Here is a 24,285-nt window from a genome sequence, read left to right on the forward strand (position 1 = left end):
AATTTCAATTCCTTAACAACACTAATCAAAACTTTTCTACTCAACTTCTCGACCTCCTCAAAAGTGGGATTAGCCAAAAAAGACTCCATAACACTAACTTTCAAAACACAACAAGCCTAGATTCTCTAACTTAACACTGAGCGTTGGGCCGTGTACTTGACCTCTTCAATCTAGGACGTGACACGTCTGGCTATTGACCTAGATACCTCTAGCCTTGCGCGCGTTGTAAGAACACGGCGCTACACTAGATAAAAAAACAACTAAATCAAACTAAACTTAGTGCTTACTGATATAACCAACAACTGGAACGACAGATTAAATCTCGGCGAGACCCCACTTTGTAAAGTTTCCCTATCTATCAGCCAGATAGAAGGTGAACGTCCCCGGATTCTTTTTTCGGGGTTATATGCAAATGCCTTACAGCATAAATGGATGAACACTAACACAACGACACACTAGGGCTCGAATTCGATGTCTAGGGAAAACTAGTGATACTGTTGAAATTAACACTCATCCAATCTGCATACAACCTTTAATAAGCGAACACAGTTGTGGCAGAACACAAGGTTAAACTAGATAAAATATTTAATTTATAAAATATCAAAACCCAACTTACAAAGTGTAAGGAAAAACACTATCACAGATTTCAACACTGTCTAAAAATAGCCACAGGCCACACAACACTGCTATAGCTTCATGAATCACTTGGCGACAAGTAATATTATACTAGAAGACTAAAACAACTTAAGAAAGCATAGCACACACAGGACTTAAGTTCTCTCACGTTCAAATGGTCAGAATCTATTGCGGGACAATATGGACGGCTTGGTCCTAACAGACTGTTTGATCAAGGTAGACTGCTTGATCAAGGTAAAACTGCCACGTGTGGCGAGTGTGCGGTGCAGTTAAAGACTTCTGCAACAGGGGAGATTATCCTCAACTCATGTAGCCATTGGTTGGGATGGTCATCTGATCAGAATCATTCAATCAGATCTTAATGGAAAATTTCTGGGTCCTAGACACCTTAATAAGTCAGTGGAAAAACCCCGGTTGTTGCACCATCACTCCCTATAAGGAATTATACAATGTCAAAATAAAAATGGAACCTGACTCGACCTAAGTAGGTCACACTGAAATCACGATATATTTAACTCACGATATACTAAACTCACGATATACTTAACTTATGATATACTAAACTGACGATATACTAAACAACGATATAATAATCTTTATTAAACTCACAATATACTAAACTCACGAGATATACTAAATTCACAATAGTCTAAATTCAAAATTTACTAAACTCGCACTATACTAAACAAGAAATGTTTTTTTTTCATGTTTTATATTGACTTTCTGCAGTCAACCCTCATATAATATACGCTCTTTCGATAACACTGAAACTCCACCAAACTTATCAGACAAAGATCATAGTCTACATTTTGTTGGCCCAACTGCTTTCTTCACTTTCATCCCCCCCCCCCCCCACACCCATCCCCCTCAACGTATTCTTACAAATCTCTCTCCACTCCCAAATTTTAACTTTTAGAAATTGAGAACATTCTGGCTAAAATCCTGTATAATATGTACACATTTCTAGAGTTAAGGAAATAATTATCAAAATAAATCTACAACAGTCTACATACGTCGAATGATGAGCATAGTAATGCAATAACAGAAGACTTTGAGACAATGATAATTCAGGCTGTTAATATTTTATGTCTAAGGCATTAATAAAGCAACGAAACCAGCGTGTTAGTGTTTTCTCTTCTCTTTATTCATAAACTACTAGATCTTTACAGGTCTGTCGTCTTTAAGGTTATTAAAAAAAAAAAAAAAAAAACAAGGGAGGGGGGATAATTTAGAATATACGGATGCAATCATATATTTATGTCGGTCAGTTGTGGTGAGTGGATCATCGGTGTGTACACATGTCTAACATCACACCTGGCACAAATCTAAAGTTAACAGCTTTTTATTTCAATAAACTCATAAACAACAAACAAAAAAAAAATGTTATTAAAAATATTTTAATAAAACAATATTAAAAGCTTTTATAGCGACAAGCTTTTAAACGCACTGACATAGAAAAACATTAAATAAAACTAATTTGTTTTATTTCATTAAAACTTTGGTCTCTAATGAGATCTTTTACATATTGTACTTTTAATACGTGTATTAGTTGCTTCCGTTTGTAATTTTAAATTACCAGGGGAGGTCACACAACTAAGTTCTTAATAGTAATGTAAATACCGATAGTTGTGTTTGTTATACAAACGTTCGTCCAAATAATAGTTTATGTTTATATTACATAATTTAGAAAATGCTAGTTTTTATGAAATACTTCTAGAATTTAAATTTGTTAATAAATTAAGTGTAAACTTTTACTCTTAGTTAAATTAAAAAAACCAATGACTTTATTAGCCACGTAGGCATTAATTTTGGGAAAATTAAGTTGAAACACTATTGCACAGGTCCTCCATTGTTAGAAAATGTTTCTCACATTGCTTTCAAAAAAAAAAAAAAAAAAAAAAAAAAAAACATTGCTTTCTACGTACCCTTGAGTTTTTTTTAATTACACATATGCATTGTCAGTTTTTTTTTTAAATTGTAATTAGACGTTTTTTCTATATCTATGTATAAGTAATTCATCTTAAATGAGTAAAAATAGGCTACAAGTAAGAAAGATATATTACTATTTGCAAATCTGTATGAGTCCTCACAAGCCGATGATGAAAACAATAATACTAAAGCGAACATGACGAGAAAAACTGACGCTGTAAATTACTTGTCTGAGGCGGGAAAAAATTGATTTATCATTTTTATGTATTGATTTATTTATTTTTACTTGAAGTCCTCCATCCAAATTTCGTCAATGTCTTCATCGCATCCTCCCCCCCCCCTGTTTTTGATAGACGGCTAACTTGTGGTACATGGCCAAACTGCCTGAGCTGTTTTTAATTAGTCTCTAATGGTGTCATACTTAGGAGGATATCAACATGGACTAATCGCATTGCGGGGTCTGGCGGCATTGTAGTTCCGCCTCTGGCAATTGCACGACAAAATTTAAACTAAAATAAAAATATTGTCTACTTTCAATAGTAATACGTTTATTCGTTGTTTCAATTTGTAAATTTTAAATTACCAGGGGAGATCACACAACTAATTTCTTATAAGTCATGTAAATACAAATAGTTTTATCGATTATAAAAACAATCATCCAAATAACTGGCAGAGAATTTGCGAGGAATCAACAGATCCACGAATTATTCTGCAAGAGATCTTTAAAAAGGTTCCATGATCTCTTGATGTAGTTCGGAAGCCTAAAATGATGAAAAGGAAACACGATGTGTGCATGTGCGAGTAAGACCTCACATTGAATATTGGAAATCATTGATTAACTAGGCTACACAGTAATACGTATGATAATGTTAATTTATTTTGGTTTCAATCGATAACATGATTCAAGCTGTTTTAAATTAACACAGGTGGGGCTTCGGTGGTCATGTGATCATATTAATTTAGCCTATCTAACACGTCAAATAAAAAAAAAATTGACAATGTTCAGCAACGTAAGAAGCACATTTTACATTGTCGATTTTTGAGAAAAGAAATGAAATCGATATTTTTTATTAAACAATTTTATAATATCGGTTTTTTAAAGTAATAATTAGTATATCATCATTTATATTCATTAATATTCATCACCATCTTTTCCCGTTTGTGCCTATGACACATGGGACAGATGAAGTAGAGTTCATCTGTTTCAATGCCCTCGGTAATCATTGGAATAATGTGGTCAGCACTATGCCCAGCCCTCTTTACTTTCCCTAACGTGAGTTAGGTACCCATCAGAGCTGGGTGGGCTTAGCGGCTTTCTGCTGTTTTGAACCCGGGTTCGATCTCGATACTTTCGGGTTATTATTTTTTAATGATCTTAGTTCTCTAGAAAATATAGGAACATTGTTGGTATTGCCATGTGTTTCAAGAATTAACATGATTAGAAGCACGCATCATGGCATGGCATAGTGGTAGAGAGCTAGCCTGCTAATACAAAATCCTTTAGTTCACGGGTTCCCAACCTGGGGGTCGCAAAGGTCTTTCTGGGGGGTCGCCAAATGGTATACTAAACCTTAGTAATTTGAAACAAAACATAAATATTTAGAAGAATTTTTGAAATTCGGCTTCATTAGCATCACTGGAAATGTAATAGAGAAGAAACAAAGCGCACTGTACAAATGAAGTCGCGATAGAGAATGCCAAGCAAAAAAAAAAAAAAAAAAAAAAAAAAAAAAAAAAAAAAAAAAAAAAACAAAAAAAACAATAGGAGAAAATCTCATCAAACTCTGCATGTACGTAAATGTTAAATAACACATTTTTATTGAAATTAAGCTTTCACCATTGTTTGCTTTTCAAGTTGATAAATCAACAGACGTGAGTTCTCGTTCGCAGTTGCTGGCCTGTGTCTATATTAATGCTGATGATAGCAAAGAAGAGTTGCTCTTTTATAAGGAAAGCATGGAGAAAATAAATACCTTTTTTTGAAACTGGATGATTAAAATGGGTTAGAACGGCTGTGGGGGTTTGTACGGATGGTGCGCCATCTATGTTTAGCTCAAAATCGGGCTTTCAGAAAACAGAAAAGATTTAGCTCCCTAACCACTGCCCTAACCAATCGACATCAAGAGTCCATTACTAGTATAAGTCGTAAAGTATATAAAACCTGGAGCCTTCAAAGAACTGAGCAAAAACATTAATATAGATGACGAGGTTCTGCTCTTCTACACTACAGTACGCTGGCTGTTAGTGCTTATTAATTTCCATACTGATTTCGGCTTTTTAATTCTATGGGGGTCGCGGGTAACTTACATTTTATAAAAGGGGGTCGCCACTCGAAAAAGGTTGGGAACCACTGCTTTAGTTCGAATCTCGGGCGTGAGTCTGTAGAACGTCCTTAAGTGTATGCAGCTCTGATGGATACCCAAAGCACATTAGGGAAACATGTATGCTAAGGTCTTTAAAACAGATACACTCTACTTCATCTGCACTAAGTGCCTTGGACAGGAACAAAAAATATAAAGATATAGTTTTAAAAATTTTAAATATTAAATTCAAACTTATATTTCTTTTTTTTTTTCTAACTTAATTCATTATTTAGTAAAATATATGTATTATGATGTCATTGCAAATACGTACAATGAGATGATCTGAACATGACTTTTAAGTACAATTTGTTTACATTCTACACGTGTGCTTATATTCTATACGTGTATTTACATAACAGATATTGCCTTCTATGCTAATCTTTAGGAGGTTGATAAGGATATCGGCGATTAAGCCGACAGATGAAAGGGATAATTAGCATATGATTTTATAATAAAAGCACTCAACTTTCGCCATGATTCTACAGTCGTCTACAGTCCAGGTAATATACACAGAAAAAGTGTGTTTTTAAATATATTGTCAAATATATTTTTTTATTAGCCATTACATAAAGTGTAATCTTTATAATGTACCCCGGTCACATAGTAAGCTACTGGTTCAAAAGGGATGAACTGTTTGAAAAACTTAACGCCTTGGACCTTTTGTGAAATATACTTATAGTCCATAAGTTTAGTCGTGGGCGATTTCTGATTTCAATTGATCAATCAGATTTGCTAATTGCTTTGTAAATTCATTTTTTTAAAAATATGTTATGAGAGTAACAATGTTTACATTATAATTAATGTATAATGTGTCTTCCATTACTGATATTTAGAAATATTACTAAAAGGTTTATTGTTAGCATTGAAAAGAGAGTGTGTTAAGCTGTAAGCCTTATCGCCTTTATGGCATTCGGTCGTTTTAAAAACAGGGTCAAGGGACTTCGGATCACTCTGGCCGTTGGGTTCCGTCGTCCCGAGAGTTCGGCCCCCAGCCAAGCTCTAGTGGCGGTTTCCCCCAACAGCCCTGGCAGGAGGTAACGTTGTTCTTGGCCTCGCTCTAGACGTGCCCGTTACTCCTTGGCGTACCCAGTCACCTGCTGGGTGGACACGGGCTTGTCTACCGCATCAATACGTCGTACTACCCGTCCTGGGAGCTGTTCCTTGTCTGACCCCTCGTTCCGGCATCTGGGCGCCATGCTTTCGCGGGGGGCCCTGGTGTCCTAGTCGCAAGCCAAGGACACCTAAAAACCACATGGGGGTGCAACGTGGGGGCATCTAGCCAAAAGTGGACGTCGGCTTTTGCGGGCACATTCTTTTCGTGCTTCCGTGGGTAAGTCGTAGCTATGGAGGCCCTTCCGTACCCCGCCGAATAGGCATTCAGGCAACCAGGCTAGCGCACATCTCACACGAGGGGAGGGAGGCATTTGTCTCGAGCTGCCACCTTCACGAATATCGGCCCATTTTGGGCATGCGCCCGGTAGCCCGCCTATGGCCGGGTCTTCGCTATCTTGACGTGACTCGTGCCTCCCACCCGCGTACCTACTTGGTCGTCGGCAGTGGGGTCGAGTCGGTTCTGGTTGGGGCTCGGTTCGTCAGTAAGCTTTTTCTAGATCAGGCCACATGGCCCGCCGCGCGGTAGTACGAGAGGACACCAGACTCTCGCACGAAACTGCAAACGTCCTTCATCAGACCCCAGTTCTTGTACAAGAACCTATCCACGTCCTGGATCCCGTCTATGTGCTCCCGCCGCTGCTGGGCCAGGGCGGGGCACTCAATAATGATGTGTTCGACCGTTTCTATGGCATTGCCCCAGTGTCGACATTGGTCATCGCGGGTAATCCCTAGTCCACACAAGTAGGACTTGAACGGGCAGTGCCTTGTCTTGAGCTGGGTAATGATGGACTGTTGCCATCTTTGCATGTTCCACCATGGGTCCGATCTAGAGGGCTTCTTCATGTGCCTGAAGACAGTCCGGCCTTTGGACCCTTCTGTCCACTCCTTGTCCCACTTCCGTTTGAAGCTTTCGCAAGATATTCACTGTATGTAACGGGAATGGTAGCGGTCACTTTTTTTGCCTAGTCCTAAACTTTTCGGACCAAAATAAAAATAAAAGCTATCGAACAATTACTGAATCGCTTCAAGATCAACAAAATTTAGCTATTTTAACATGAAATTAGCTCACCTACACTATTTGAAGAGTAAAATTAACAGTTAGAAACTTCAGTGTATTGTTAAAGTTATAAAAAACAATTTAAAAAAAAAAAAAACTTCCAATTAGAGTTTTACATCAATAATTTGAAACAAATAAATCTTATTTAAATGCTTCACCCTTTTCTTGTGAATATTTCTTATCGTGTTAATATCACACTTTGCTTTCCTATAGTCATGTTATTATAATATTAGAATATACAGCTTGTATGTATAGTATTAGCGAGCGTTGTACAACATCAATGATGTAACTGGATAGTTAATATTTTTTTTTATTAGTTACTTCCCATCTTAAAAATTGTATCAACAAATGGGAAACCACTTTAAACTATTATATCAAAATAATATAAAACCGAAACCTCAGTTGTAGTAAAATAAGTTTGTAAATCCTTGTTCATTTATTTATTGTTGTTTCACGAATTAATTTCACAAATGTAACACTTTTTTTCGTAGTTTTTTATTATAAAATAAAAAAAAAGTTATTTCTAAGCGAAACACAAAACTTTTACTGTTTAAATGACCCTTTATTTATAACAAAATTTTTCTTAGATCAATTGCTTACAATAGCTGATTGATCGATTTAAAAAAAAAAAAATAATTGTTTTTAATGCAGCAAAACAGTAAAGTAAATAAAGTAACTAAAATTACCTTTTAAAACCTGCCCTTCATGGTGCAGATGATGTAGAGTTTATCTGTTTGTATGACGTCAGCATAGAAAAGAGTGTGTTAAGCTGTAAGCCTTATCGCCTTTACTTTCCCTACCGTTAGATACCCGGGGTAAACTCATGGACATCTTTCGGGACCCGAGTGTTCTACCCTTTGACAAGGGCAACACATCAATATTAAAGTAACTACATTTGTTTTTTGGCTATGTAAGTATAATATACTTAAAAAAAAACGTCAATTTGCTTATCCTTTGCGAAAGATAATCAGAAGATAAAACACTAAAGAGAATATTTTTTGGCGATGTATTAATATTTAGTTCAGTAAATAAAATAATCCTGTGTATATGATCCTCTATGACATAAAGCACATAACTCGCGTCATGAAATTTGGCAGATGTTGTATATGTGGTGTACTATTGTGCATACTTTCTTCATCTGTCACATATACATGGTTGTTAAGAATGTACAATAGACAGTGAATAGCACTCACGACAAAACATATTATTATAGCAAATACACGTCCATTCTAAACCAATACAAATCATAACACACGACAACGGCGCAGACTTGGAAAAAAATCAGGCACGCTTCACTGATTACTGCCATTAGCTATTTATAAAGACGAAACCAACAACGAAACCCAAGACAAATATCTAAAATTCACAACAGAATTAAAAGACTAATAGCGTGACAAAATCAGCGACCCTCTAACCATGCAAGACTTAGGGAAAACAATCGATGGCTTACAATTATTCAAAGCATCTAGACAAGACGAACTAACTAAAGAATTTCATCAAACTTTTAAAGATGATACTCTACAGCTACTAAATGTTGCACAAAAAGATATAGGCCTACATGAAAGAGAATAGGGTAATTGCGACATATTTCAGCAAAGCCTACATTACAAACAGAACACAGACAAATTAAACGACATAAAAGACAAAAATTATAGACCCATATCCAAACTAAAGAGCGACTTTAAAATACTATAGACTAAAACAAAAACAAATAGAAGTCAGTAAATGAGATGCCTAAGTTAAAATTATAAAATAGACCAATAATCCAGCATCACACGAAGAAACAAACAAAATACACCCATTTAAACCAAATTATCGACATTTTTTTTACAATAAAATTGTTGTATATTCGCCAGCGTTTTCAAATAATTTTATTTTGTTTTTCGTTTAAAACTTATTAAGCAGGGCTTTCTCCATGTACAAATAATATATTGCATTATGTACACAGAAAAAAAAATAGTAAATTAGTTTGACGAATCTTATTCATAAAACAAGACATGTAAGACTATTTTTACATAATTAGTACATTAATAATTGAAGATTTATGAACAATTAATAAATGTCGTCATTTAGGGGTGAGGGTCTGGTCTTTTGTGAGTCATCAAAAAAGCATGGCGTCATTTATGGATTCCCCTAAAATCAGAAGTAAAAATAAACGTAAATGACACACTACACTTTATTGTGCTTAGGTTAATATATATATTATGATGAACTGTTTGAACAACTTAACTCCTTGGACCTTTTGTAAAATATACCTATAGTCCATAAGTTTAGACGTAGACGATTTCTGATTTCAATTGATCAATCAGATTTGCTAATTACTTTGTGAACTCATTTTTTTTTAAAAGTATGTTATGAGAGTAACAATGTTTAAAATTAGGATTAATGTATAATGTGTGTTCCATTATTGATATTTTGAAAACAAATATTAAAAGGTTTATTTTTTATAAACATCCAATTTAAAGTAGAACTCTACTTTAAGGCAATCTTGTAGACTTTAAAAGGCGTTTTGCAAGTTTTAGGACATATTGCATTGTTAAAAATAGAACGTTTAGAAATATATTTCTTTTCAGATTATGTGATTAAGCAGTCAAGGGAAACAACTAAAAACTTCATATTAAAAATGGCTTAAGACAGCTGTAGATTAAATTGTTCTAAAATAATAAATACATTTTTTTTTTTACTTTTAATAACATGCATGCATTTTTTATATTTTGGTCAAAATATATTATTTTAAATGTGTAAATGCTTAAAATTTTGAAATATTTTTTAATGGTACCCTTAGGAAATTGAAGATATTTTTCTTTTTAAAAGAAAAAACTTAATTTACGAATGATTTCACCTCGTCTCTAATCTTGGTAATTTATTGAATTAGCGGAGTTGAACTATGTTCAGTTTGGGTTATTTCAATATTATCGGTTGCATATTTTAATGACATCTCACTTAAGAATTAAAAGAGTGAGAACGGCCGATAACGCTTAATTTTTTGCAATGCATAGTTTTTATTTAATACTAGGAATTGTTTAATTTCAGAAACAATTAAAATTTAACATTTCACTAATTAGATAGAAAATGGCAATTTAAAACAAATGAGTTATTCTTTAGATAATTCCTTGAGCAACCATTTTGTTGTCTTTATGTACACAATGAAAGTACTTACAAGAAATAAAACTTAATGAATACACACACACACACACATACGTACACGCGCACACGCCTCATGCAAGCGTACAAACGCACACGCACACACGCACACACGAACACACATATGTGCACACGCACTCACATCTTAGCGTAAGTTTTTATGCAGTGTATGAATTTTTTTTTTATTTTGCATAAATGCTGTTAAATCTTTGTAAAGCATAGACCGATGTTCGTACCTGGAAAACATCTAACGCAACAGTCCCAACCTTTTCGTACCAAAATAAAAATAAAAGTTATCGAACATTAACCGAATCGCTTCATGATCAACAAAATGTAGCTATTTTAACATGTAATTAGCTCACCTACAATATTTGAAGAGTAAAATCAACAGTTAGAAACGTCAGTGATTAGTTAAAGTTATAAAATAAAAAAAATAAAAAAATACCAATCAAATAGAGTTTTACATCAACACATTGCAATACATACATCTTCTTTCGATGCTCCGACCTTTTCTTGTTAGAACTTCTTATAGAGTAAATATCACACGTTGCTTTCCTATAGTCATGTTGTACTAGTATTAGAATGTATCGCATGTACGTATATTATTAGCGTGAGTTGTACTACGGCAATGCTGTAACTGGATAGTTAAATATTTTTTTATAGTTACTTCCCATCTTAATATTTTTATATACATAAGGGAAAACATTTTGAACTATTATATCAAATTATATAAAAACGATACTTTATTGTCGCATATATACAATCAACTTAAATAACATAAACTAACACAATAATTAAACGCACTGACGAAGAAAATTTACTTGAGACCTAAAACTAAAGTAAACCTCTACATACAACTTTTAAAACAGCTATACTTTAACTATCATTAAAAACTAAACTGTATTTTATGTAAAGAAACTAATTTCACCAATTATGAAACTAAGGCAAAAGTATTTCTTGACGTAAAGAGACTTATACATGTTAATACAATCTTAACGTCTGAATAAACTTATGTAGAATATAAACAAAACAATACAACATATATAAAAATTAAAAATAAATAAAACCAAAAGTGTAAGTTAAAACATTAATCTCAACGTACTAAACATAATCTTAACTGAAAGCTAACGATACGATACGTTATAATGTTGGAGAGAAAACATTTTTTTTTGGGCTAAATCTATGCTTAGTGAAGAAGTACAAGTAAAGGCACATAATGAAATGAAATACATCTCTATCTACCACCGTATCTTATTTAGAAGTAATTAACTAATAACCTTACGCGATATAGAAGCAAAATTCAGATGTAATTAAAACACTAGGTAACCTGATACAGAAATACATATATAAGTTAACCTTATAAAGCGTGCCTTATACAGCACGTACACAATATGTGAAATATGTTATCCATAACATTACATGGGTCATTGACCATCACATAAATAGTAAACAATGTGTTGTTTAAAACTTTACGGCTGTAGGCCTTGTTATTTCTCGTACTTGCCAGCTAGTATGGTTCAAACCAAATGTGCTTTTTTTTGTATTGAACTGGTAAATAAATAACTAGATAGTTTACTTCTGTTATTTTTATGATGTTTAAAATAGTCAACAATGAAAACGATAAACTACAAGATGAAGGCTAACTTAAAGAAAAATTTAGCCTACATAACATATTTTTGTTTTTGAGACACTTAGGCCTTCTCCCCAAATTAGGCCTAATAAAATAATTATTCGAGTTTGTAGAATAGCTGTCTTGTATATGGATATACAGTCAATTGAAGAAAGGTTCCAACAATTAGAACACCTTAATATTCTATTTGGCTATATTTATGATGTATACAGAATAAAAATACTGACTGCAAACATATTGGAACGTCGATGACGCATAGCGCTAAGAAAGGAGTTGAAGCGATGATCTTTGCATTCAAACATTAGCACTAAGGTTTCCAAGGTAGAAGGACATTAATCCCCCCCCCCTTCCCCCCTTCCCCCCTCCAGGAGTTTCTACCTCCTGGGGAATTATTCCCCCCTCCCCTGTTAATTGCCCCCGCCCATTTAGGGTGAGTGTTAAGATAAGTCAGAGGTTAAGGGTTGGACTAGGATTAGACGTAGTGTTGTCAGAGTTTGGGTTAGATGTAGGTTTAGAATTAGGATTGATGTCGGGGCAGAGGCGTAGCGACCCTTCCCTGCGCCCGGGGACACACTTTCGATTTGCACCACCCCTCGAACTTTCAATTTGCCCACCCCCTCTAAGGTCGGCGCCCGGGGACATATGTCTCCCCGCCCCCCCCCCCTCCCCACACCCCCCCCTCGCTACGTCCCTGTGTCGGGGTTAGGTTTAGTGTCTAGGTTTTCAGAATAGGCTGGGGGTAATAGACGGGGAGTGGGCGGGGAGTAATATCGGGTGGTATTAGAAGGGGGGTGGTTAATGTCCTAGACCACGCTTTCAGATCATATGTCACCATCGGATTTGCTTTTCTATATTAGTAGAACTTCTCTTCTTCTTCTTCGTTCTTAATTATTAGTGTTGAAGGGGATCGAGATTTATCTGCCAGTCGGTTTGAACTCGAGACTTTTTTGTTCGAATTTATCAACTATGAGCTTTTTGCCGACTCGACCACGCCTCCAACACAATTAAGCGTTACGTGTCAACTGGTTATGCGCCATTGAGGCCATTGACTCCGATTTCAGCCTGCTTTTCTTTTTGGATTTGCTTCCATAGCCTTTGTCCTACCAAGAACAAACTACAAGGCAGCAGTTGCTTAATTTTGGAGTTGTCTCTCCTAGAAGAGTGGCTGTCCCCAGCTAACGAGCCTCATCTGCTAAAAATCGAAGTTTGTGTACCAATGTTGTTGTTTTCTTAAGTTTTGCCAGGGACGCTGTATAACCTGGTGCCGCCACTGGGACTATCTGTATTTAGTTTGACAATATTATTAGTAAAAAAAAAAATATTATTGCTGCATTATGGGTTCTATTGGTATTTTAAAATCTTGAAGCGAAGTCTGAAAACAAATAGCTGCCATATTTTTTTTTTTGTAATCAATGGGAATCGTGTTCTTAACATTTATTTTAGTTTGGTAACGTCTCTCTCCATCACTAACGAGATTTGTTTTATGCTAAAAAATATAACGCTTTTTTCCTGAAACAATGTATTTAAAAGACGAGTAAGCCTACCTTTTAAGTAAGTAGTATATCATTTATAATAGTAAATTACTCATCAAATTCCACTGAATATAGCACACGTTATATCATTCAATTAACTAGGTAAAGATGCACTGTACACAAATTATGTTATGGCACTTTGTAAATAAGCCCTACTAGTCATTAATTTTTTTCTAAAGTATACATGTTCAGAAACATGTTCATCTAAATTATAAGGGGGCTTTGGTTTTATTTAAAATATTGTAATCGTTTATTTATGTGAGTAATACTATTTTGAAAATTAAGACGGCTTTTACATACATACTGTGCAAATTGACATTGCACATTCTAAACAAGTTAAAATAAGCGTCGTTATATATATATGTTTAACCACCATTTGCAATAGTACATGACCTACAATAGTTTACCATTCGTGTTGATATACATACAATGTATTTGGCCAAGGCGTTTATTTCTCATATCGGGTGTGAGTGGTTGAGGGTTCAAATATCAGAAATCAACTTTTGTGAATCATATTAAGAATAATAGAAAAGTGATGCTTGCGGACAATAATTATAACGTTCATCATAACGTTCATGGTGCAGATGATGTAGAGTTTACCTGTTCGTATAACGTCAGCATTGAAAAGAGAGTGTGTTAAGCTGTAAGTCTTATCGACTTTACTTTCCCTACCGTTAGATACCCGGGGTAAACTCAGGGACATCTTTCGGGACCCGAGTGTTCTACCCTTTGACAAGGCCAACTGTTATGCTCAGTAGACGTCTTTCTGTTGGGAACTAGCCATAACACAATTAAAAACAGAGTCCAACGTTCGTTTATCATAATAAAATATAATCTTTCAAGTACAACAGAGAAACACAGATAACCTTCAACTACAAAACACTCCTCCTTCTTCAAACAAACTCAGGTTCCGCTCTGCTGACGATACCACACACTGCTTACACACTCGAGTTCACACACTTGTTAGGGGAGGCCACTCTCACACCCAATCTCTCCGTGCCTACACGCTTTCGCTATGAACATCTAGGCCACGTCACACCTCCCCCCTAAAAAAAAAAAGAGGTTTCTTATTTTTCCTTAAATTAAACAGCATTTCTAAGGTCTATCCTGCACAACTACTTAACCTGTACAGTAACAATGTTAATACAATATTTATCTGACCTTTTACATACTTTAAATCTCCCTATAAATAAATGATGGCGGGTAAAAATTTTTCTCTCTACAATAAAATGTTGGAAGTACGCATGAATTAACTACTTATAGCTTTATACGTCTAGTCTATAAGTCAACAAGGTTTTTAAAAAACATTTGTCATCAATAAAGCATTTGAATTGAATCACAAGACATCAGAACAATGTTACTTTCCTTTCGTTTTATGAACTGAGATATGTTGAAATAAATTTAGTCAATGATGACGGAATGAAAACTAGAAGCTATTCATATAATACGAGTTCGTACACCACTCTAATTTTGGTTAAGGACATATAGCTAGGCTGTGTGTGTGTGGGGGGGGGGGGATGGGGGGGGGGGGTCAGGGGACAGAACCAGGTAAAACTGTCAAAAATGTAAGCTGTTTTAAAGTAGTAAAAAATAGAATTTTCAGGCATTTTATCATTGGCTAAATTCATTCATAAAAATTCACTGTAAGATGTAACACTTAAATGTAGGCTCTAAGTAAGTTGTCAGATTCAAAAGTGTGGTAAAGTTAGGGAAGTTGCGAGCGGTTAGCAATGTACATCATGTTAACTACACATATTGTACGTATATTTTCATATACAAAGTCGCGTGTAGACATCGGAGATTCAGTTTAAATTGTGCTGTGTGTCGATTGTTCATCGTCCTATATACTTTCGTCTACTCGTTCGCAAACGTATACGTGAGGTAAACGCATACATTTTAATAAATTAAAAGATTTCTAACATGTATATACGTATACATAGTATGTATTAGCCTAGTTAATATTTTTTTTAATTTTTTTTATTTAATATGTTGTGATTACACGCCAAAATAAAAAGTTAATTTTTGAAAAAAAATACTGTCTATTTTTAAAACGTAAGTTTCCTCCATTTAGATATTTTAAATTACTAGGGGAGACCACACAACTATGTTTTTAAGGTCATTTAAATATCAAAAGTTTTATTTGATTTACAAACATTTTTGCTATCAAAATTGTTTATAAACTTATTTTTATAAACCAGAAAAAAAACTTTTGATGACATATTTTCTATAATATATATTTTTTTATGTAACAAAAATAATAAATTACTTTTAGTTTAATTATAAAACCCATGACTTTATGAACTATTTAAGCTATACTAATACGAAAATTAACATTAAACATCGATCTGTGTGACACCTAACCCCTTCATTGTATACTCCTCACCGTTACTAGCCCCGCATTATATTTGATAGACCAGGGATCGGCAACCTTATGTGACAGAAGAGCCAAAAGTTACAATTTACTAACTTCTCCAGTTTTTAAAGAGCCACTTACATATTTATTTCAATATTTGGTATTTGATTAGGATTAGGTAAATAAGTTTGATTTTTTAAAATTTAAAATAAATAGCTTTTAATATGAAATAATATGTATTCAAATAAAAACATACACATGTTTCGCACAAAACAAATTAATTTTTTTTTAGCTAGCTCTGTTATGATAAACTTAGTTATCAAATAATTAAACTACAGGACCATCCCAATCCACTTTAGACGCTGTTAACCTTTTTTTTTCTTCACTCACATTATTGGCCAGCATCAACACGAAAAACTCCGACCAACTTGCTTGGATATCGGTTTGATTACTGTATCGGTCACTTTTGTCCTTTGGTTCTCACCAGGCTTATCTTCCACCCCACTGAACGCTGGGTAAACTCGTACCCCAACCGTCTAGTACCCGGCTGAAACGTAGGAAGCTAATAACTAAAAAACTGCGTCACTCACGTCAAATTAATGACTACTGACAGATGGGGAAATGCATTCTGAATCAAACAACTTTCTCCATTTAACGATATTCGAAAAAAAAAAGTCGGCACTAGGGAAGTGGCAAGCATTGCAAGGGTGTAGGGCTGGGCTTGGTGCCCATGCGACTGTCAGCTGTCCGAATACTCTCTACTCCCACCTATTCTCATTGTTCGCTGATTAATGTTTTTATTATGTTTAAACGTGTGTTTCATTACAGTATAAAATTTGTCATAGGTTTTGAAAATAAAATAATTCAATAATTTCTAGTAATTGTGCATGGAACTCCAGAGCCGCCATTTGACATCAAAAGAGCCGCGTGCACTCGCGAGCCGCAGGTTGCCGACCCCTGTGATAGACCGTTGGGGCCAACCGAGTATGACGTCCACAAGGAGAGGAGGCGGGGGGTGGGGTCGGATCAAGTAGACTTTTGTTGACGACTGCGAACTGACGGACGAGGGGAGGGCGGTTGGGTGCTTATGGTTATTCTTGCCGTCCACATGTTGGACTGCGGAAAAAACAACACACTGCGTTTTAAGTCAATTTATAAAACATTTAAAACTACTGAAACAAGGGTTTAGGAGGCAATTAGATCCAGGCTCTAATAGATCGTGTAACTTAATCACAGAAAGCCAAATCATTATATTTAATCAAAGCATAAGAGTACGTAGACGTACCTGTTGTCGTCTGAGACAGTGGCGTAGCGAGGTCGGGTGTCACCCGGTGCGGCACTTAATGGCGTCGACCCCCCCCCCCCCCCCGCCAGAGGCGTAGCGACCCTTCCTGGGGATAAACTTTCAAATTTTCTAATTACAAATTTGCACCCCCCCCCCCCCTCAAACTTTCGATTTGCACGTCCCCGTCAAGTTTTTCTCTATATATTTTGCTATGTTTTGCCTTGGTGTCACCCCCCCCCCCCCTAAATGGTGTCACCCGGTGCGGTCCGCAACCCCTGCCCCCCCCCCCCCCCCCCCCCCTCGCTACGCTCCTGGTCTGAGATTCTGTTTAAAATGTACTGTGTGTGTTGTATGTCGACTGGTTTTAATGATGTTTAATGTTTTACTTGTTCAAAAAATGTATGAGGAAATGATACAAAAACAACATATTTGACATGAATATAATTATACATCTCTAACAGCATAGCTAATATTTTGTTACATATTTATTTAATATGCTGCAATAACACGCCAAAGTTGAAATTTTAAAAACAAATATTATCTACTTTTAAAACGTGTATTTGTTGCTAAAATTTCTAAATTTTAAACTACCAAGGGAAATCACACAAATACGTTCTTAAAAGTCTTGTAAATACCAATAATTTCTTTAGTTATACAATCATTCCTTAACGCAATTATATATATATATATATATATATATATATATATATATATATATATATATATATATATATATATATATATAATTTTTATTTATAGTAAAATATATTTGTGATGCAGCACTTAAAGTTTAAATTTTTTTCTTTAATCAAATCATTAATGTTTATGTTTAATTTAATTATACAACCTTTAACTTGTAAGCTACGTAATATGTATATAAAAGAATATTAACATCCAACAATGTTAGAACGCTCACTATTATCTAATAAGATTTAAATTAAAAAATTACTTAATTATCTACTACAAGGTACAGTTCACGGGATACATACTAGACTTGATTTATCGTAGACGACTCGACAATGACAGCACTCAAACACATATATCATAATTAGCAACACCACAACGTAAAGAACATATTACACTGCATTTGCCACCTGGACCGCCTAATCGAACCGACACATCCCCTTTCATCACACCCTCCCCGCCACCCGCCCCTCACCCCTAAACCTCAAGATCCCAATATCAAATTTCCACTCATAACTTCGTCCCCACTACCCCCACCCCTGTGTTGAAATACTATGTTAAATACTGAAGATGATGTATTATCTAAATACATTTCAAACAACAATAATTTGACTCCAACCCATCAAACCCCAATGTCCCCACCTTGTTTCGCACCATTTATCATTTGTCATTCAGTTTCCTATTGCTGCTTTTTGTGTATTGTTTCATTTTTACAGCTTACAAACATTGTAAAGCTATCATTTGTTTCTATTTTGGTAGTATCATCTATGTAAAATTAAATAAAAAAAAACAACAACATAGAAACACACGAACTCACACGTTGTATGTAGAACATAAAAGCGTTCAGGTCACGCAACATTGCTCCTGCTGTCGCTATGACCCCGCCCACCCCACCGATACATTGCAACATTCTGACATAATGGCACAGTTTTTTGTAAATTTTATTATTGTATTAATTTTTTATGCTGTCAGTCAGGAAAAGTTCTTTTATTTTATACACTTCTTGTTGATAAATGTAACACTTTTTTTTAAAAATGCGAGGCATTTGAGATGTACATTACTAAGCAGAATACCCTTTAAAATTTATTTTGTGAGTATGGTGGATTCTTTCCCTTTTTTGGAAGTGATCAAAAAGTTAAACTGTAATCTGGAAATCTATATATATAATTCTCCTCTTCGAGCCGTTAGAAAACAAGCTGCAAACGCTCTCCCTACCTCCCCACCCCTACATGGTTTTAGTGAGCTGTGTTCACTCTAAATGTTTACAAGCAGAGCCAACGATTTTAAACGTAGGGGGGGAGGGGGGGAAGGAAGGGGGGGGGGGGGGTTATGGTCCTTAACGAGCTACTTATAGTGTTTTAAAGAAATATTTTCAGTGTCAGCGTTGGTACTGTCGAATTCACAAATTATGAATTATTGAAAATTAGAAACAACTAAATAGCGGCGTATGTTATGCCGCGGGCCGGCTCGTGTTATTATATTTTGTCATTTGTTATATTTAACCGCTTATAATTGTTCCCCTTTTGGTTATTCTTTCGATTTGTACATATCAATTTAACACCAACATATAATTTACCACTATGTAAAGTATTATCACCCCTCCCCGTTTCTATTTCTGTCCATGGGTAGCTACAATGTGAACTTTTGACTCCACAGCTAAGGACGGAGCACAGTAAACTGAGCAGTGAAGCGAAACCGAGTTTGCACACCTTATTTTAGTCTAGTCTTATGCCATTTTATTTTCTCTCTTTGATTATTATATATGCAATTGATGTTCATATCTTTGATGCTGTGTAAAAATATCAAACACATTATTATTACTGATTTAAATGTTTAAATCAATTGACTAAAAAAAAAAAGCAATTGTTTGAGGAATGTATAGATATAGATGTTTGAAAGGGAATAAGGTTTGCTTTGATGTGTCTCGTTGTAATAACATAACTTTTCCGATTGCTTAAAATTTGTATCATTTTAATTCTCTGTAATCACAAATTTATTTCAGCTCTATTTAAAAACCCAAATTCTACCCCCCCCCCCCCCCCGCGCCCCCTCACCCACCTCGCCGAGGGAAAAAAATCCCTTGAATCATTATTTAATTACACATTTGCATTTTCAGGTTGTTTTTTATTTATTTTTATTTTTTTTTTTTATATGTAGACTTTTTGTATTAGATCTATGTATAAGTAAACCATCTTAAATGAACGAAAGTAGGCTACAAGTAAGAAAGAAATATTACTATTGTAAATCTGTATCAGTCCTCACAAGCCGATGATGAAAACTGTAATAATAAAGCGAACACACAACTGACGCTGTAAATTACATGTCTGAGGCCAAAAAAAAGAGGAAAAAAAAAATTCAATTTGAAAATCTGAAAATGAAACCTACATGTACATTAGCCTACTTAACAGGGGTCGGCAACCTTTTGAGCCGAAAGAGCCAAAAGTTACAATTTACAAAATAACCGGTTTTTAAAGAGCCACTAACATTTTTATGTCAAATAGTATATTTGTTTAGGATTATGATTATATATATATATATATATATATATATATATATATATATATATATATATATATATATATATATATATATATATATATTATATATATATATATATATATATATATATATATATATATATATATATATATATATAATCTCATTTGAATTTGTCTCGAGAGGATCTACTATGTAAGTCAGAGTACTTGCATTTGTTTTGAAGAGCTCAAATCTCTCAGTGAAAACATCCTTCATTTTGTTTATATTAATGCTGAAGTGATTGAATAGTATAATAGCATTGATTTTATAACGATATTTTTTCAGATGTTTTCGTAATTAAGTAATTTACCGCTCACCACGTATTCAATAAAAAAGTATTTTGTTTTCGAAACTAACCACTTCTTCAAGCAAGACATAGGCTTGGTTTTCCTTTCAGTTTTACACTTAGCTGGTTTAACTTCTTTGTGATATCCACTATGAAGTTGAATGTTTCAATTCGGAATGGACAATGCAATAGAAAGTACATTGAGATAGGGACTAACTAAATATTCTAATACAATAGTGAATGATTATTGTTTATATCTTATGTTATATCGTTGATTACCGAGTGTTGCAGATTAGTATTTTTATGAATTTATAAAATAAAATAATTATTAATATTTGTGCATGGAGCTGAAGAGCCGCAACTTGACACCAAAAGAGCCGCATGCGGCTCGCGAGCCGCGGGTTGCCGACCCCTGGCCTACTAGACTCTGCAATACTCTACATATAGAATATAGATATCTAGATCTAGTGAGTACATAGATCTACTAGATCTAGTACCTAACTACCGAATAGATCTACATTCTACCTTGACATTGATCTATATCTAGATCTAGTATATTTAGAGTCTAGAATCTAAGTACCAGCTTATTAAAATTATTCAGACTTTAATACTACTTTATTTCACTTACTTTAAACTTTAAGTTTGTCTTTTGGTCAGTTACTCAAGTTACTGTGATTCACAGCGTTTAACTTACGATCACGACAATTGCCTCCATAACTGGAATTCATCAATCAACTTCAAATTCTTCTTTATTATGCAAGATGTGCAAGTATTGTAACATAGGTCGAGCCTTTTGGATGTGGTCATCTTCAAAGTTAGCAGTAGAAAACCGCCGTTATCCAGGTTGCGATAACATGTTCAGATCTAAAAAGAACAGTACTAGTTCTACAAGTTTTTATTCTTCAACTGCTTTTTACAGTGTATAGCCTGTATAGCTAATTGTGTTATTTATCCTCGGGACTATATGATAATTATAATGTTAAGACAAGGCTTTCGAACAGGCAAAGAGGCAGTGACCTAATTATAAGTTAGGATTTTTTACAGCACCATGTAAGAGATGAAACGCTAATCTTCTGTTTTTATCGGCGTTTTTTTTATACACATGAATATATTGTGCTCATACTGTGATATATCATCTGCATAATTATTAAGATAAAGAAATAGTTTACATTTTGTACATTTAATTAGTAATTGTTTAACAAGTTGGAAAACTCACATAGTTTCAAATATGTAGCTTCTTTATTTTAGGAATGTAGGTCTACCTTCAATATATTAAAATAAATTAACCTTTCTTTCAATGCTCCGCCCTTTTCTCGTAAACATAAATCTTAATTCTTCTATACAACACAGCAATGTTGCACTTGATAAATGTGTATTATATTGGTTTGTTTTTGTTACTTCCCATATTTTAGTTTAAACAAATAAGGGAAACAACTTTAAACTATGTTATCAAATTAATAAATAAACCAATACCCCAGTTGAAATATAAAACTTATGTAAATCCTTGTTGATTTTGTGTATGTTTTGATGAATCATAAATAATTTATTTACACATTTTGTCTGCTTTTCAAAAGTGTATTGAAATTAATAAAAAAAATATTCCTAATTATATTACGAAACCCATAACTATGTAAGATAAAATCTCCTTTATATAATGAAATCCTTAATTTGTAATCGTTCAACCAACATACTGGTCTGTTCTCGAAAAATTTATAAAACATATATAAAACAAGATGGCCGAAACCAGACAGACACGACTTTCAAAAACCTTAGCAGGCCTTCGCTCTGTCCTGTAGATAACACGGACACCTAGCAAACTACCAGCTGGCCTGTGTCAACACCCGTAACGGATACATATACAAATGAAACTGTAAATGTTCTTGAAAGTGGAAGAAAAATCGGAGATGTGTTACAAAAGGAGAGAACTGTCCCTGTACCTGTAAGTACACTCTTCAAAAAAATTACGCTTACGGGGTCCGCACCTGGGCGGCATCCCAAAAACACGCTACGTGTGTTGATTAAAGGAAAAAAAGAACGTCGACTCGATGAATTTATCTTAGAAGAGCTGTTCTTTTGAAGTCAACATGCGGCTCTCTAGTTCTATAATATTATATTCTTTTATAATAGAAACTCGAAATTAAACTATACTGTAAAAACAAAAAATTGAAACAAAATTAAAAAAAAAAACAATGAGAATAGGTGGAGTAGAGTGTATATGGGCAGTTGACAGCCAAGGGCATTAGGCATTAGGCCCAGCCCCACAACTATGCTGTTGCCAGACCCGTGGCAATGGTTCCAAGCTTTCCACTACCGAAGTGCACATACAAATGTTAGTGGCTCATTAAAGTCTGGGAAATTTTGTAGATTGTAACTTTTGGCTCTTCCGTCTCAAAAGGTTGCCGATCCCTGCTCGCAAGAATCAAGCCAGCCTAACCATACTACTAATTGCTAGACACAAACACACGTACACACACGAACATACATGCAGTATGTATAGTGTTTGTCGCAACATATGTTTTATAGCGGTACATTGGGACAATAAAGTTCCTTTTTCGAACCTGAATGTGCGAATGAAGTAGAGTCAACCTAAGTCTGGGACTTTGGTATATGAAGCACATCACTATGTATAGCGGCTTTTACTTTCTCTATGGTTGGTTACAGCACTATGTATAGCGGCTAAAACTTTCCTTTCTACAACTTTTATTTCTTGATTTCCTCCACAGAAAATGTGAATGATGCAATGGTATTATTCTTTTATGATCGGTGTTGTTCAATAAACAGGAACTATTGTGACCATACTGTAATATTTTTGACCAAATTATAGGGACGATGGGTTTTTATAAATATAAATATAATGATTACTATTTTATCCCTATAGGCTTCAGTGATTTGTTAAAGTTATAAGTTATAAAATAAATTTAAAAAATATATATATACGTATTAATGTTTTACATCAAGAATTTGAGACAAATACATCTTATTTCAACGATCCACCCTTTTCTTGTGAATATTTATTATTGTGATAATATCACATTTAGCTTTCCTATAGTCATGTACTAATATTAGAATGTACATTGATATTATATTCAAACGCAAAAGTGCAAAGAAAGGGTGATTCAATGATAGAAGGGATTTGTTTTTTTTCATTTTCAATGTCAAGCAGTTCCTCACGCCAAAGAGGACGCTCACCATCATCCTCCTCATCTACCTCTTCCTCTTCATCATCGGTCCACACTTCAACGTCAACAGAAACAAAACACTCGACTGGTTGGTGTATGCAGATTACGGCACCACTGTTGAAAACGTTTCTTTTTCCATCACGGTCTTTGCGCAGCTATCCCCCTGCGCATGCGTTATAACCTGCACGGTCGTTTTAATTATAAATCTGACCCGGATGTCCAAATGGCGCAAGATTAATTTAGAACCTTCCTCAGCGAAACAGATGATGTCTAGTCGCGATAAACGGGTTGTACTGATGATAGCCTCCATTTCTTGTATCTTCATCGCGTGTTTCCTATCCAGTGCAATCAACCTGATACTGATGCTGCACTTTTCCCCCAACTACAGCATCGTGGGCCCGTACCAGAACAGTTTCCAGGTGTCGTGGTCCATCCTCAACACGCTGGAGGCCACCAACAGCTCCGTCAGCGTGCTGGTGTACTACAAGATGAGCAGCAAATTTAGGCTCGTCTTTAGGGAAACGTTTTGTACAACACGTTCAACTGGAAACTAAAG

The sequence above is a fragment of the Physella acuta genome, unplaced genomic scaffold (assembly GCF_028476545.2).
Source record: "Physella acuta isolate Inbredline_101_S28 unplaced genomic scaffold, ASM2847654v3 ptg000600l, whole genome shotgun sequence".
In the NCBI taxonomy this organism is placed as follows: domain Eukaryota; kingdom Metazoa; phylum Mollusca; class Gastropoda; family Physidae; genus Physella; species Physella acuta.